Source organism: Leptonychotes weddellii, chromosome 16 (assembly GCF_054177405.1).
Source record: "Leptonychotes weddellii isolate Sample4059 chromosome 16, ASM5417740v2, whole genome shotgun sequence".
In the NCBI taxonomy this organism is placed as follows: Eukaryota; Metazoa; Chordata; class Mammalia; order Carnivora; family Phocidae; genus Leptonychotes; species Leptonychotes weddellii.
Window position 1 is genome coordinate 16,918,999 of NC_138384.1, and position 13,069 is coordinate 16,932,067.

The 13,069-nt window shown below is 50.7% G+C and overlaps 1 protein-coding gene and 1 long non-coding RNA gene across 4 annotated transcripts in view; one reads left to right on the forward strand and one right to left on the reverse strand.

Moving 5' to 3' along the window:
- CTCF (CCCTC-binding factor) overlaps positions 1-1,556 on the reverse strand; it is a 49,603-nt gene extending 48,047 nt beyond the window's left edge. For all 3 annotated transcript variants that reach the window (XM_081806460.1, XM_081806461.1, XM_081806459.1), the window contains exon 1: positions 1,372-1,556. The gene's annotated coding sequence lies outside the window, so the exon portion shown is untranslated. The remainder of the gene's footprint in view (positions 1-1,371) is intronic.
- Positions 113-3,886, forward strand: LOC115943711 (uncharacterized). Its single transcript, XR_004078289.2, has 2 exons — positions 113-820; positions 2,474-3,886. It is a non-coding gene; the product is annotated as an uncharacterized LOC115943711 (long non-coding RNA).
- Positions 3,887-13,069: the final 9,183 nt, after the last annotated feature.

Consider the following 13,069-nt stretch of genomic DNA (forward strand, 5'->3'; position numbering starts at 1 on the left):
AAGACTACGTATGCGAATGTTTACTTAATGCTGCACTCTGGGCTACAGGAAGTAAGCTACTAAAGAGTAGTTACATTAGGCGTAGATATTTATAAACCAACTGCAACTAGTGACCCAGGATTCAATTACAACATCAACCCTCATATTTCAGCGTATGGGCAAATTACCAGTGGAGTCAAGAATAAATTCATTCTGCCCTACTGACGCTTTAGATCGGGTTGCACAATCCCGGGGCAGAACTGCCTTCGTCTAGCCCTAAAGCATCAAGTACTAAATACTGTACTAAGTTAGCGTCGGGACATTTTAAAGCGGGAAGGAAACTCAAGGGTCGCCTGAACCAATTTAGCCAGCCCATAATCCCGAATTCAGGAATGTGTCACGTCACTTGAGATCAGAACGAAATTAAGTTTTGATCCCTTTGAGATCTCTTAGCGCACAAAGTCAGGCTATCACTACAAGGGGAGTCCGACCCTGGCTGTAGAAAAACTACTTGGTGCGGAACTCGAGTCTCTTCCGCCCACCGTGGGGGACCGCACCGGTCAGGTCCAGCGAGGAGCCCCGCCGTGAGTTTGGGGGCGCAGCCGGGCCCGGCGGGGGCGGCGAGCGCGCGTCCCCCCGCCCGCTCAGGCAGCGTCGAGGCGCGAGCAGCTCAGCCAGCCTTGCAGAGGGAGCTCTCGGCAGCTCTGGGGTCCCTCTGCTCGCAGCCGCAGCAGCGCCGCCTGCGCCACTCGGCGGAGACGGAGACCAGCGGCGGCGGCGCGCGGACTGGGAGCGACCGCTGAGCAGCCGACCGGCAGGGGTATGCTTGCAGAGCGGCCGGGTAGGTTCCGGGGACCGGGCAAGCTGGAGGAGGGGCAGCCCGAGAGGCGTCGGCCAGGGCCCGACACCCATACTACACGGAAACCGGGCTGCGCGCGCGGCAGCAGTGGGTCCGGACCCTACAGCAAGGCGGGCGCGGGAGCCGGGACAGAGAGATCGCCTTTCGGCTGCGGCCACCCGCCGCGGGAGGGGCGGAGGGCAGAGGGCGGGCCGCGGCCGGGCAATCAGTCGGGCCAAGAGCCGGCCTCGAGGGCAGAGACAAAGGAAGGAAAATGGAGTCGCCGGCGCGCGGGCCTCTGTTGCCGCCACCGCCGCCGGAGGCCTAGCGCGCCGCCAGGAGGGAGGCCTAGCGGGAGGGTGTGGGGGGGGGCGGCCGGGCCGCGGCGGCGACGGGCAATGGCGGCGGCCGCGCCGCAGCAGGGACGGTAGAGGGAGACAAACACCCCCCGGCGGCGGCGCTGGCGCCGGGCTGCAGCCAGCGCCGACCGGAGCGGCCCCATCGTGACACCTAGAGGCGGCCCGCGAAACCTCCTCCACCCCGGGCCCCCTTACCTCCGCGCCACACCCCCTGCAGCGCCCGCTCCGCCGCCGCTCCACCGCTCCGGCCACCCGGCGTCCCCGGCCAGCTCCGCGCACCCGCACCGGCTACCGCCACCGCCGCTGCCGCCAAAGAAGCAGCTCCGCGCACGGTTTAATCGCTCCACAGGCTCGGGCACAAAATGGCGGCGGCGCGGTGCAGTGCGCCTGCGTCGGCGCTGCCGGGGCCGCGGGTGCTGATAAGGGAAGGGACGGGTGGGGGGGCCGGCCGGGCGACGAGTGGAGGGCGGGGGAGGAAAGGTGAGGGGAGGGGTTGGCGCAGGGCAGCATGGGAGGCGGCCCCGGGCGCCAACTTTCAAAAACGGGCGCGATGGCGTCACGGGACGCGCCGCGAGTCGCGTCACGCCGCACGCGCCCTCCCGCGCCCTCGCCCGGTCGCGCGTGGGCTCTGCGGGCGCCGCGACGTCCGGGCTCCCGCTGGGTGGGGCTTCCTGGGCGGAGGCCGCCGCCTCTGGGCTGTACAGGATCCCAGGCTTGTTTGACCTGGTTCTCTAGCCACAGTCTCCCGCCCTGAACCCGTAAAGGGGGGGTTGGGGGTGGGAGGGAGAGTGTTTGGAGGAAGCGCGCGCCGGGCTAGTTGCTGGAGCAGAGGCGGTTCTTGGGCCGGGCCCCGCCCAAGTCTCCGCCCTAGCCGGGCCGGACCCTCCCTCCCAGCTCCCCACCGCTGCCAGCCACGGTGTTAAGGCCGGGCTGGTCCCCATACACTCCCAGCTCCTCAGAACTGTACAGCGCCCGCGAGAGAGAGCGAGAAGGGCTGTCCTTGCCCAGTGGCTTTTGAGGGATCTCTCCGCCTCCTAAAACCGGGTGCAAGAGAAGGCATGGGCTTCCCCTTGGTGTCACCAGGCCACTTCAGCCAAGAAAGGCCAACGGAAGACCAGATTTGAGGCTTTTACACGACCATACCGGTCTTTTGCCAAAAGAACTTTCTTATTTGGCGTGATTTAATGCTGTATTTTTAAACGTACATTTCTTGTCTCTGCTCGAGAGTTAAGTTCTCTGTGGGCGGTGCCTTTCAGCCCTTCAGCCTTACAGTGCGGTCGTCCCTCCCCCTCCCCAGGAAGCACCTGCGGATTCTACCCAACCAGCGATGAAGTTCACCGACCACAGACTGGAAGATGTTCTGGTGACCCAGAGAGGAGAGCCTTTGGTACTTAGGGGAATCTGACTCGGGACTGTATTGTGAACTCCCATACCTTAGATGTCACGGACAACAAACGGACCCAGCATCAAGGAGACAGTTTTTGCTCCATTCAGCTGATTGTTCTATTATGAGGATGCCAGTCCAATATTGACATTTTCTCGGGGTTTTGTTGAAAAAGGGAATCAGAAATCTAGATTTTTGTAATGTAAAATCTTCAGGTATTTAGGTGTTAGCAACTCAGGTGTTTTTAAACTATATGAGCTGATTAAACCATATATATGTGTGTGGGCTATCACTTGGAGGAAAGAGTGAAGAGAAATTCCAAGGCCAGATCCTAGACACTCCAGCATTTAGGAATAGGATAATGGAGAAGGAAACTAAAAGGGGGCAGCCAGGAAGACAGAAAAAAATCCACAAGCATGTTGAATTTGGAATCCATGGGCAGAGAAGGTTTCCGTAGGGGGGAGTGGTCAACTGTGTCTAATGCTGCTGAGAGGTCAACTTGGGCCAGAGACATGGCTTTTGGATTGGTCACCTTGGAATTCAATGGAGAATATCATTGGCAAATTTGGCTTGATTCATGTTGGTAAATCGAGACTTGGACCTCACTAGAATGGGTTGAGAATGAATGGAAAAGTAAGGAAATAGAGACAGCACACGTAGGCAACATGAGAAGTTTTGCTGTGAAGGGAGCAAAGAAATTTAGAGATAACTGGAAAGATACGGGCTCAAGGGAGGAGATGTTTTAAAAAATGGTAGGGTTCTGGAGCATGTTTATGTGCCATTGGGAGTGATATAGGAGAGAGAAGGCTTGCTTGACCTATATAGGAGTGAAATCCATGAGAGGATATAAGGAAACTAGGAGGACTAACCTTGGATAGGAACAGGATGCTTCCATTGTGATAATGGGTAATAAAGGTGAAGATCAATGCAAATGCTGGTGAGGATAGGGGGAGCAAGCGTACAACTTTCCTAGTAGGACTGCCTTGGCAGCATTGGGTACCCATTTGAAGTTTGTGATCATGAATTTAAAGTTAAACCAGTTGGCCTAGTATGTTTTTTTCCAGCAATATTCAGCTGCTTAGGTACAGACATGCAGGAAAGAGATAATTTGGTTTCTCAACACCAGGGCCCAAGTTTTCTGGTTCCTAATCTCAGGTACTTGCCTTATTAATCACCTACTTAATATTCTAGAAATGTGTGAATATTTGAAAAATTTACATGTGACCCCTTTTTATAGAAACCAAATGATTCCCTTTGTCTCTTATGTATACCCGAGGACTCAAAAATAAAGGCAAACTTAGTGGAAATTACCAGATACCTCTGGAATATTTGCATCTTGCATTTTCTTCAGTCCTCCACCCCAAACACCTCCTGGTATACCTGGAAACTATGTACTGGGAACAACAAGGCTGACTTGCGCTTAAAATCTTAGCTTCTTTTTCTTTCTGGCACCTTTAATAATCTGATTAATAAACTTTCTGTAAGACTTTACCTCAAACCATCTTCCTTATCTTTAAGAGTAAGCTATAAGAATGTTTTCTAAAGCTTTAATATGGGCAAATATAAGTCAATGTATTTAGATGGAAAAAACTTCAACTATATTTACAATGATATTTACAGCTGCTATGGCCTGAATATTTGTGTCCCTCTCAAAATTCATATTTGAAATCCTAATGCTCAATGTATTAGTAGGTGGGGCCTTTAGGAGGTACCTAAGTCATGAGTGTGGAACCCTCATAAATTGAATAAATGCCTTGTAAAAGAGGCTTAATAGAGATCCCTAGTCCCTTCCACCATGTTAAGGACACAACCAGAAGGCAACGGCTATGAACCAGGAAGAGGGCCTTCATCAGAATGCAATCATGTTGGTACCTTGATCTTGGACTACCCAGCCTCCAGAACTGTGAGCAATAAATTTGTTGTTTATAAGCCACCCAGCCAGTGGTATTTTGTTATAGCAGCCTGAGACAACTATATTTATAACAACTATATCAAGGGCGCCTCGTTGGCTCAGTTAGTAGAGCGTGTGACTCTTGATCTCAGGGTTGTAAGCTGGAGCCCCACACTGGGTGTAGAGATTACTTGCAAGTAAAATCTTTAGGGGTTCCTGGGTGCCTCAGTCAGTTGCGCGTCTGACTCTGGTTTCCGCTCAGGTGGTAATCTCATGAATCCCAAGATCGAGCCTGCACGGGGTTCTATGCTCAGCGCTCAGTGGGAAGTCAGCTTGAAGATTCTCCGCCCCTCCCCCCATGCCTGCTCACATTCTCTCTCTAATAAATAAATCTTTAAAAAAAAACAACAAACTATCAATTGTATGACCTCTGAAGCATGAGTTAGAAGCCAAGAGTGGGGTCCAAGTGGCCTTGGAGCCTGCTTTCTGAAGACAAAGATCCCAGGTGCTATTCTGACCCAGGGCTGAGAAAATGCTGAGGATCACTAGAAAGGAACAAAAGGAAATGTTTTCTTCTCCCTGTAGGAAACAGGGATATGTCCTGTTTCATGGAATTGACTCCAAAGACCAAGAAATGGAGAGCCAAACCAAAAGGATAGGATGCTTCAGGCTGGACAGAAACAAGCTGAGAGCAAAAAGTAATATGATGAAAGCATGTGAAACCACTGGGAAGATAAAAATAAGGACAGATTTGTTCCCTGCAGTACTACTCCAGACTACCTCACCAATGAGAACTGTGGTGATTTAAAACCACTCTGTGATTTAAGGAAGAATTCTTCTCATGAACTCTAAGGTTTGTAGTCCACAGGAGTCCAGGGCATTATCAGCTGGGGCTGTCAGCTTACCACATGGCAATGTGAAGTCACCACGTTCCAGGATCTGGTCCTCAGCCTCACGGGCAGGACGAGAAATGTAGTCTGTATTGTAAGAGTGTATTTCTTCCTTAGGGACTTGTCAGGTTCACAGGAGCTTGATGGATAAGCAGAGGGCTGCTTTACTAACTGGCAAGTGGACCAGTGTCCTTGTGCTGGCAAAAGGCATGTTCTTTCCCTACAGGAGAGCCTCCTGGGAAGCCAAATTACTAGAAAGCTTGGTGAGCAGTTGATTAGATTAAGAGATGTAAATTACATAACTTAAATGTTTAATATTGTCCTCTCTAGATGCTAGAGTCAGATTGTCCAGGATTTTAATCTTATCTTGGCTCTTTATTAGTTGTGTGATCTTGGGTGAATTACAACAACTGCAGATTTCTTCTCTATGAGATAGGATGATAATTGTACTTCACACAGGATTAAACAAGAAAATGCAAGTAAAGCTTTTGGCATAATTCTAGACACCAGTAATCGTACAAAAAATGTAAACTATTATTATTTTACTGTTATGCTTCTTGCTACCTACCTTCACTCCCAAATCATCCTTCTAGTGGACACTGTCTTTCTAGATTCATTAACAGAATCAGTTACTGACTGGGCTTTCCTTGGCCTGGGAGCCATTCTTTCTGGGAAAGGTGTACTTTGTGCTGTAATTCCCAGAAAACAATTCTATTTCCACGATCTTCCTTGGTTCCCCCTGTTGCCCCATGTAAAGTCTGCTATTATTACGATCACTTATGTTTCGTTTTGTTTTTGTTTTTGTTTTTAACTCTTTAAGCAAGAAAATCAACAATGGAGGAGAGGTGTTGATTTTCTAAGTAAAAATGGGCAGGAATCTTCTTGCCCACTTTGGGGGTAAGACCTAAAGTTACACCTGAATACCCCTGTTGTGTCTGTATCTATTATGTGAGATAGAATCCAATTTAGCAAACATTTATTGAGTACCTGCTGTTCTAGGCACTGGGGATATAAAAGTGACCCAAAATGTGTTTCCTGTCCTTGAACTCAAAGTTTAACTGGTCAGACTGGTTAAAAAAAAAACAACAGAACAAAACAAAACAAAAAATTATTGTGAAAATGGTTATAATGGGAAGAAGTGGATTCACAGACAAAGGAGTAAATCATTCTCTAGGAGTATCTCATTTCAACTGGGTGGTAAAGGATCAGAAGGCATTAACAAGCAAGGCAAAGTCATGTAAGGTGAAAAGGAGCCATAATCAAGAGCATAAAAGGGCACAAGAATGTTGGGAGACAGCAAGTCATTCTACACCATTGAACTAGGGACACTAAACCTTTTTTTTTTGACACTAAGCCTTACAAGACATTTGGAAAGTTTTCACAGTGTCAAGGGCAACCACTTTCTCCTAACATTTTAAAGACCTGCCCTTTCATATCATCTCCTACCCAGACCACAAGGATTTTTTTCTTCACTGATGTCTACTTTCTTTAGACCCCTGTAAAAAGCCACGTTTATTTTTTACCTCTTAGCTCAAATTACTGCTTTCTAGAGTCTAAAGGACTTTACCTAGACCTACATCCCACACTGGGGGATGTGCTCTTTTGTTTTCTGTGCTCTAACCTGCATTTTTCAGGCATGCATTGATCACCTTTTAATAATCCATCTCATCGGGGTGCCTGGGTGGCTTAGTTGTTAAGTGTCTGCCTTCGGCTCAGGTCATGATCCCAGAGTCCTGCGATCGAGCCCCGTGCATCGGGCTCCCTGCTCAGCGGGAAGCCTGTTTCTCCCTCTCCCACTCCCCCCTGCTTGTGTTCCTTCTCTCGCTTTGTCTCTCTCTGTCAAATAAATAAATAAATAAAATCTTCAAAAAAAAATCCATCTCATCTGTACGTCTTTCATTTTGCAAAACATCTTCACGTCTGCCCTTTCAGTTGATGTTCACAGCTCCGTTTGAAGAGCCAGACACAGTTTTGTCCTAAACTCAAGAAATGATGTGACTTGCTCAGAGTCGTCCAGTAACTTGTTGGAAAAACCAGAAATGAGTGGTCAGATCTTCCAGCCCCAGCCCCTCTCTTCCAGTTCTTTCAATGGCTGCTCAGAAGTCCTCACTGTCAGATAACATTTCCGTTTTTATAGGGATCCTCTAGAGATGATGCTTAGCTCACAGTTTGCCTTGGAAGGGCAAGAGGTAGGGGAAAGGAGGTCTATCAGGAAGGCTCTGCATCTCTGCTCCCCTCATGCTCTGCCACATCCCTAAATGTTATGGGATTAGTTTAGAGGAAATGGTTTCTGCCCCTAAAAAAGTTGGACACTATTGCCTTAACTCAAAGGAAGGGCTTTAATTTTGAAAATTTCAGGCATTTGGAAGGCAGATAGCAGAAGTATTTGGACTGATGAATTTTTAATCTAGAAGTATGTTCTGAGCAACTGCTTGAGATAACAGATCAATGCCCATACTGGGTAATACTGGAGAGAGATGCTGTCCCTAGCCCTCAAGTGCTTTACATTTTGTCTTAGCCTATAGAGGCCAGACTAAACTTCACTAGCATCAGTAGCTAAAAGTCAAGGACGGAGAGGCAAGTATAAGGTATGACTACAGGTGTGGGGGAAACAGATTGGTCACTGAACATCGCAGTAGTCATGTAAGACTTAACAGTAAAGCAAGGATGACTCTCAAGCTTCTGCCTCTAGCCTACGCCCTTATCTTCCTGCCCTGGATCTACATTTCCAGGTTCTTTCTGGTTACTTCCTCCTGGAAAGCTCCCAGGTCACCTTACCGGCCTTGTTACTCACCTCCCAACCTTCTTCTGTTATAAGGGCTGTCCCTTTTTAGTGAAAGATACCACCATCCAGCTATCACCAGGCCAGAAACTTGGGCTTCACTCACCTCCCACATCCTATCATCACCAAACCGTTTTTCCATTTTGCTTTTGGAACATCTCTTCACTAGCCTCTCCATCCCTGCTGCCTCCATCTGGCCCAGACTATCAGTCTCCTAACTATGCCTTCAGATGCCTCACTGCTTCCTGCTTCCTCTCTCCACACAACTGCTAGAATGACCTTTCCAAAGACCAGATGTGCTCACAAAATTCCCCTGCTTCAAGCCCACACATGGGTCTCCAGTGCCCTGGGGGTGAATTCCAAACCCCAGAGCCACTCCACAAGGCCCTCTGACAAGCCCCTGCCCAACTCTTCAGCCTCATTTTTTAAGACTTTATTTTTAAGTAATCTCCACACCCAATGTGGGGCTTGAACTCACAACCCCGAGATCAAAAGTTGCACGCTCCACTGACTGAGTCAACAGGTGCCCCTCTTCAGCCTCATTTCTAACGGCTCCCTCTGGCCCCTGTGGATTTAACTTGCTTGCCTCCTCAACCAGTCCAGCCTCGGCTCTCCTTGCCTATATTGTCAGGCTTCCATTTTATTCCTTAATTGGGATCCCAGTGTAAAAGTGCATTCTAAAACACTGTGCTTTGTAGGGTACATGGGGGTATTTTGAGTGTCCAGGCTTTTTCTGCATTAAACACGGTAATATATATATATATATATATGGATATAAAATAAGTAATTGCAATGGGGTGTGAACAGTACTAGACTAGGGGAAGTGCAGGCTCCCATGACAGGAGCATAGTGGAAGAGCAAGCTCCTGAAGAAATCTGTGATGTCTAGGTTGAAGCCTATTCAGGTGAACAGGTATTAACAAGGCAAGATGAGGTGGGAAGAGTGTACCACGAGGGGCAAGCAAGCCCCGCAAGAAGGCTCCAGTGCAGAGCAAGAAGTTAGGTGGCATAACTGAGGCTGGCTTTGTGTCCAGGTTGAGGGGCCTGGACTCTTCCCTAGGAGAAAAGAAAGCCTGTGTGGTGGGTTTTAGAAATCACTCTGATGAACCATGGAGAATGGATGGAAGAAGGATAAGACCAAAGGCAGGAAGCCTGTGAGGGGACAGTTTTAGTCTCTCAGCGAGAGGTCAACATGTCCTGTATCTGAGTGGTGCCCATGGGGATAATAAAGAGTGGACAGAATTTAGAAATATTTAGGGCGATAATTGAGGGGATTCTGGTGGCTGGGTAGTTGGTAACCTCAAGAGACCTGGAGGAGAAATAGGTTTTGAGATACTGAGTTTGATTTTGAGCATGCTGAGTTTGAAACACCTTGGCTATTCAAAAGGAGGTGTCCAGTCAGCAGTTGGACATGGGAGTGAGGAGAGAGCCATGTGAATCATTGGCATACATATAGATGGAGCCAGAGAAACAGATGAATGTGTTTCAAGAGAGAACAGGAAAGGGCCTGGAATGGAATCCTGTGGAGTGATGTTTGTAAGAGGATGCTTGAGGAGGAGGTGGCAGAGAAGGCTGTAAGGAGATTCAGAGGATATAGCTAGAAACGTACATATTAGCCATAGCAATTCAGCTACTTATTCAGTGGCTCTAAGTCAGCATTTTTAAAAAAAGATTCTATTTATTTATTTGAGAGAGAAAGAAAGGGAAAGGGAGCATGACCAGGGGGAAGGAGAGAGGGAGAAGCAGACTCCTCACTGAGCAGGGAGCCCAAGGCTTGATCCCAGGCCCCTGGGATCATGACCTGAGCTGAAAGCAGACGCTTAACTGGCTGAGCCACCCAGGCACCCTAAGTCAGCATTCACTGGGAGTCCATATGGCCTGAGTGTATTCAGAGACAAGCGAGACTTTACTGTTGACATCAAACTCAAATGTGGCCACCACCACGTTGCAACCTTCTGAAAAAAGAGGCCCCTCTCTTGCAGGCCAATGACCGTCTTATTTTCTAAATGATAGACTGTTTTTCCATAGCTGGAGTCCTTACCAAGCTCACTCTTCCGTATTACCCAGGCCCAGAAGATCTGGGTCCGGCAGCTGAGCCACGATGGGCAGATGGCCTGAATAGGACACTCCAGGGCTGTCTGGGGGTGGGGGCAGGGGTAGGGGTAAGGAGCATGTCATATGCCTAGGGTTCAGCAAATTGTACCCACGCGCCATGCACAGAAACACACAAGGAAGGCACCCCCACTCTGTGGGTGAGACAAAGAAGCAGTCCTTTTCCCATGTGCCAACCCATCTGCTTCTTTGCCTTCCCAAACTTGCCTTTTTTTCCTTTCTTCTTTTTTTTTTTTTTGGTTCTCTACAGCTTTGAAAACACGAGGAAGAAGAGTGGGAAACAGGAGAAAAGCTAAGATTGGAAGAGGAAAGGGGAGGAGAAAAGGGAGGCCCCCGTGACCACCAATACAATAGACTGCGTCCTGGCCTACCACAGCCTGGTCCCTTTTTTGCAATGCAGACTTATGTTACGGTCCGGGGAGAGCCACAACGATGATGGCTAAGGCGTGGCTGTGGTCTTGATGGCCTTAATTGACAGGGTGCTCCTCCGTGTGTCACACTTCCTCTTCCTCACAGAGCCTGGCAGAGGCTCCACAGGACAGCTGGGCATAGGCTTTCCCTGCCCTGGTGCCTTTGACTCCTGATGGTGTCACCAGCCGCCCACTCCCATCACCTGGGGCAGCAGGAATGAGTGCCTCCCTGAACCTTGAGGTGGTGGCAGATAAGGCCGCAAGGAGATTCAGAGGATATAGCTAGAAACGTACATGCTAGCCTTGGCAATTCAGCTACTTATTCAGTGGCTGCAGCGTAAGAGGTAGGGGGAGTGCCCTGTGGGAAGCACTTGTGAGGCTGTGTGTGTGTTGGGAGAGGGGAGGGTACAAGAGGGAGGATGGGTTCTCCCTGCCCTCCACTACCTCACAGACATGGGCCTAGGTGTAGGAGGCCATTCAGCCTGACCTCAAGGCATTGAGGGAGGGGGTCTGAGTGGCTTATTCTGGGCTTGATCCACATAACCCTGAGCTAAGTAGGCTTGATGAGTCAAAGGCCGGACACTCTTCTTGCCTTGGCATTGACAGTCCTTCACCGGTACCTGGCTTTGCTCATGGTGTCTTCTTTCTGGCTCCTGACCCTCACACCCACCCTCAGCTAGAGCTGAATACTAGGCTCTGGTCTTAGGACTCTCCTTGTAGAGGACAGAGAGGGGCCCTATCCTTTCTCAGCACTGGAAAGCAGGCCATTCAGATTTTTGGTGACAGCCCCATTTGACCTCTGGCTGGGATATTTTTCCATCCTCTACATCTTGCCCAGGCCCTGTCCTCTCCTGTGGATTGAGCCGTGAGCTCGTGATGGCCCCGTCACCCCTGTCTGCACTTTCCCAGGACCTGGTCAGCCAGTGTTCACTTCCTCTTTCCCCACCACACAGGCTATGCATGCTTCAAATCCAAGTCGACAGTCCTGCCTACCAGTGGGCCTCTTGTGGGGCCTCAGGCCTGAGGGGCTCCTTGGGGTGGTTCTGGGACTGCAACCTTCCTGCAGGGGCCCTTGGGGCAGGCCCAAGCTGTAGCCAACTTTGGGTGCTGGTTTGGTCTCCATGACTTGTTTGCTTTCTCCATCCCCTGCCACTCTAGCCGACCACCCAAAAAGCTGAGCTGCACATCGTCCCCCATCCCCTCCATGCCACCCTTCGTAGTTACAGAGGGAACACAGCACTGTGCCGGTGTGCTGAGGGTGTCTACCCGCCCCCACCCCCACCTCAGCCCCGACTCTTCTGGAATGAGCCACCTGCTTCCACACACAGGTGTTTCCTGTGCTCCTTCCTGTTGGCCGTTTTTCTGCTCAGCTTGGCTTCCCCAGCAGGTGGTTAAAGGCCCAGCCAAACCTCCTCATACACAGCGCTAAAACACTGGGGAGCAGGGCTCCCTGGGGATCTGGGTCACCACCCCCCCCAGCCTCCCCGGTGGGGGGGGGCTGTTGGCACCTCATTGGCTCCTCTTGAGTGCAGGCGCACACACTCTCCCCAGTGTGTCCCACTTGTGTGCTGACACCACGTGCACTGAGACACCAGAGTGGGCTCTGGGAGTAGGGAGGGCCTGTTTTCCTTGCCCCTGGATAATAATGAAAGCTCAGAGGGAGAGGGGAAGGGTAGAGAGCCTGTTTGTCCAGCCTTGGGTGTGGGCCCCCTCCAGCCCTCTTTGGAACAGGCCTGCCACCCTGAAATCCCATCCCCGCCGCCCCCCTGCCCCCCATTGAATTCTTAACCTTCTGGGGTTAACACACTCACGTGCCAGGCAGCTCTGGGAAGAGGTGAGCCCTCTCCCTGGAGCCCTGCTTCCTGAAGCAGCAGTCTGCCCGCTGTCAGGGGTGGGGAGCTCAGGGTTCAGTCAGGTTTGTTATTACAGAGAAAAGAGGCAGCTTGGGGAGAGAAAAAACTTGCTGTTTAGGGTCACGGGGGCAGCTACTCGCGTTTCCTGCTTCCCAGGCCCCAGCTCTCCCGCTCTGCAAGGATCTCCCCTTTCTTCCTATCCAGCCCTCCAGGAGCTCCTTGCTCTCAGCTCAGCCACCTTGGTAGGAAGCTGCTGTTGCTGAGGGAAGACCCAGAAGCCTGGCGTTCCCTGATGGGGTTCTGCTGCCCCCTTCTGGCCAGAAGCTCCAGTCTTCCCCACGCTCGTTGCGGCTGGCTTCGTCTGCCTCCAGGCCACCTGCAGCTAGCTGCTAGGGAGCCATTCCCAGGACTGGCACCTCTGGGCTTTCTCTGGGCCAGCTCCACAGTTTGGCTGCAGCCTGGGCCCATAGCTTCCAGGCCCAGGGCACCCCCGGTCTCCAGACAGGGCCTCGTCAGCAACACCCAACCACCTTCTTCCTCTGCTCTCTTTCCCAACCCCAGTTCCAGCCTCT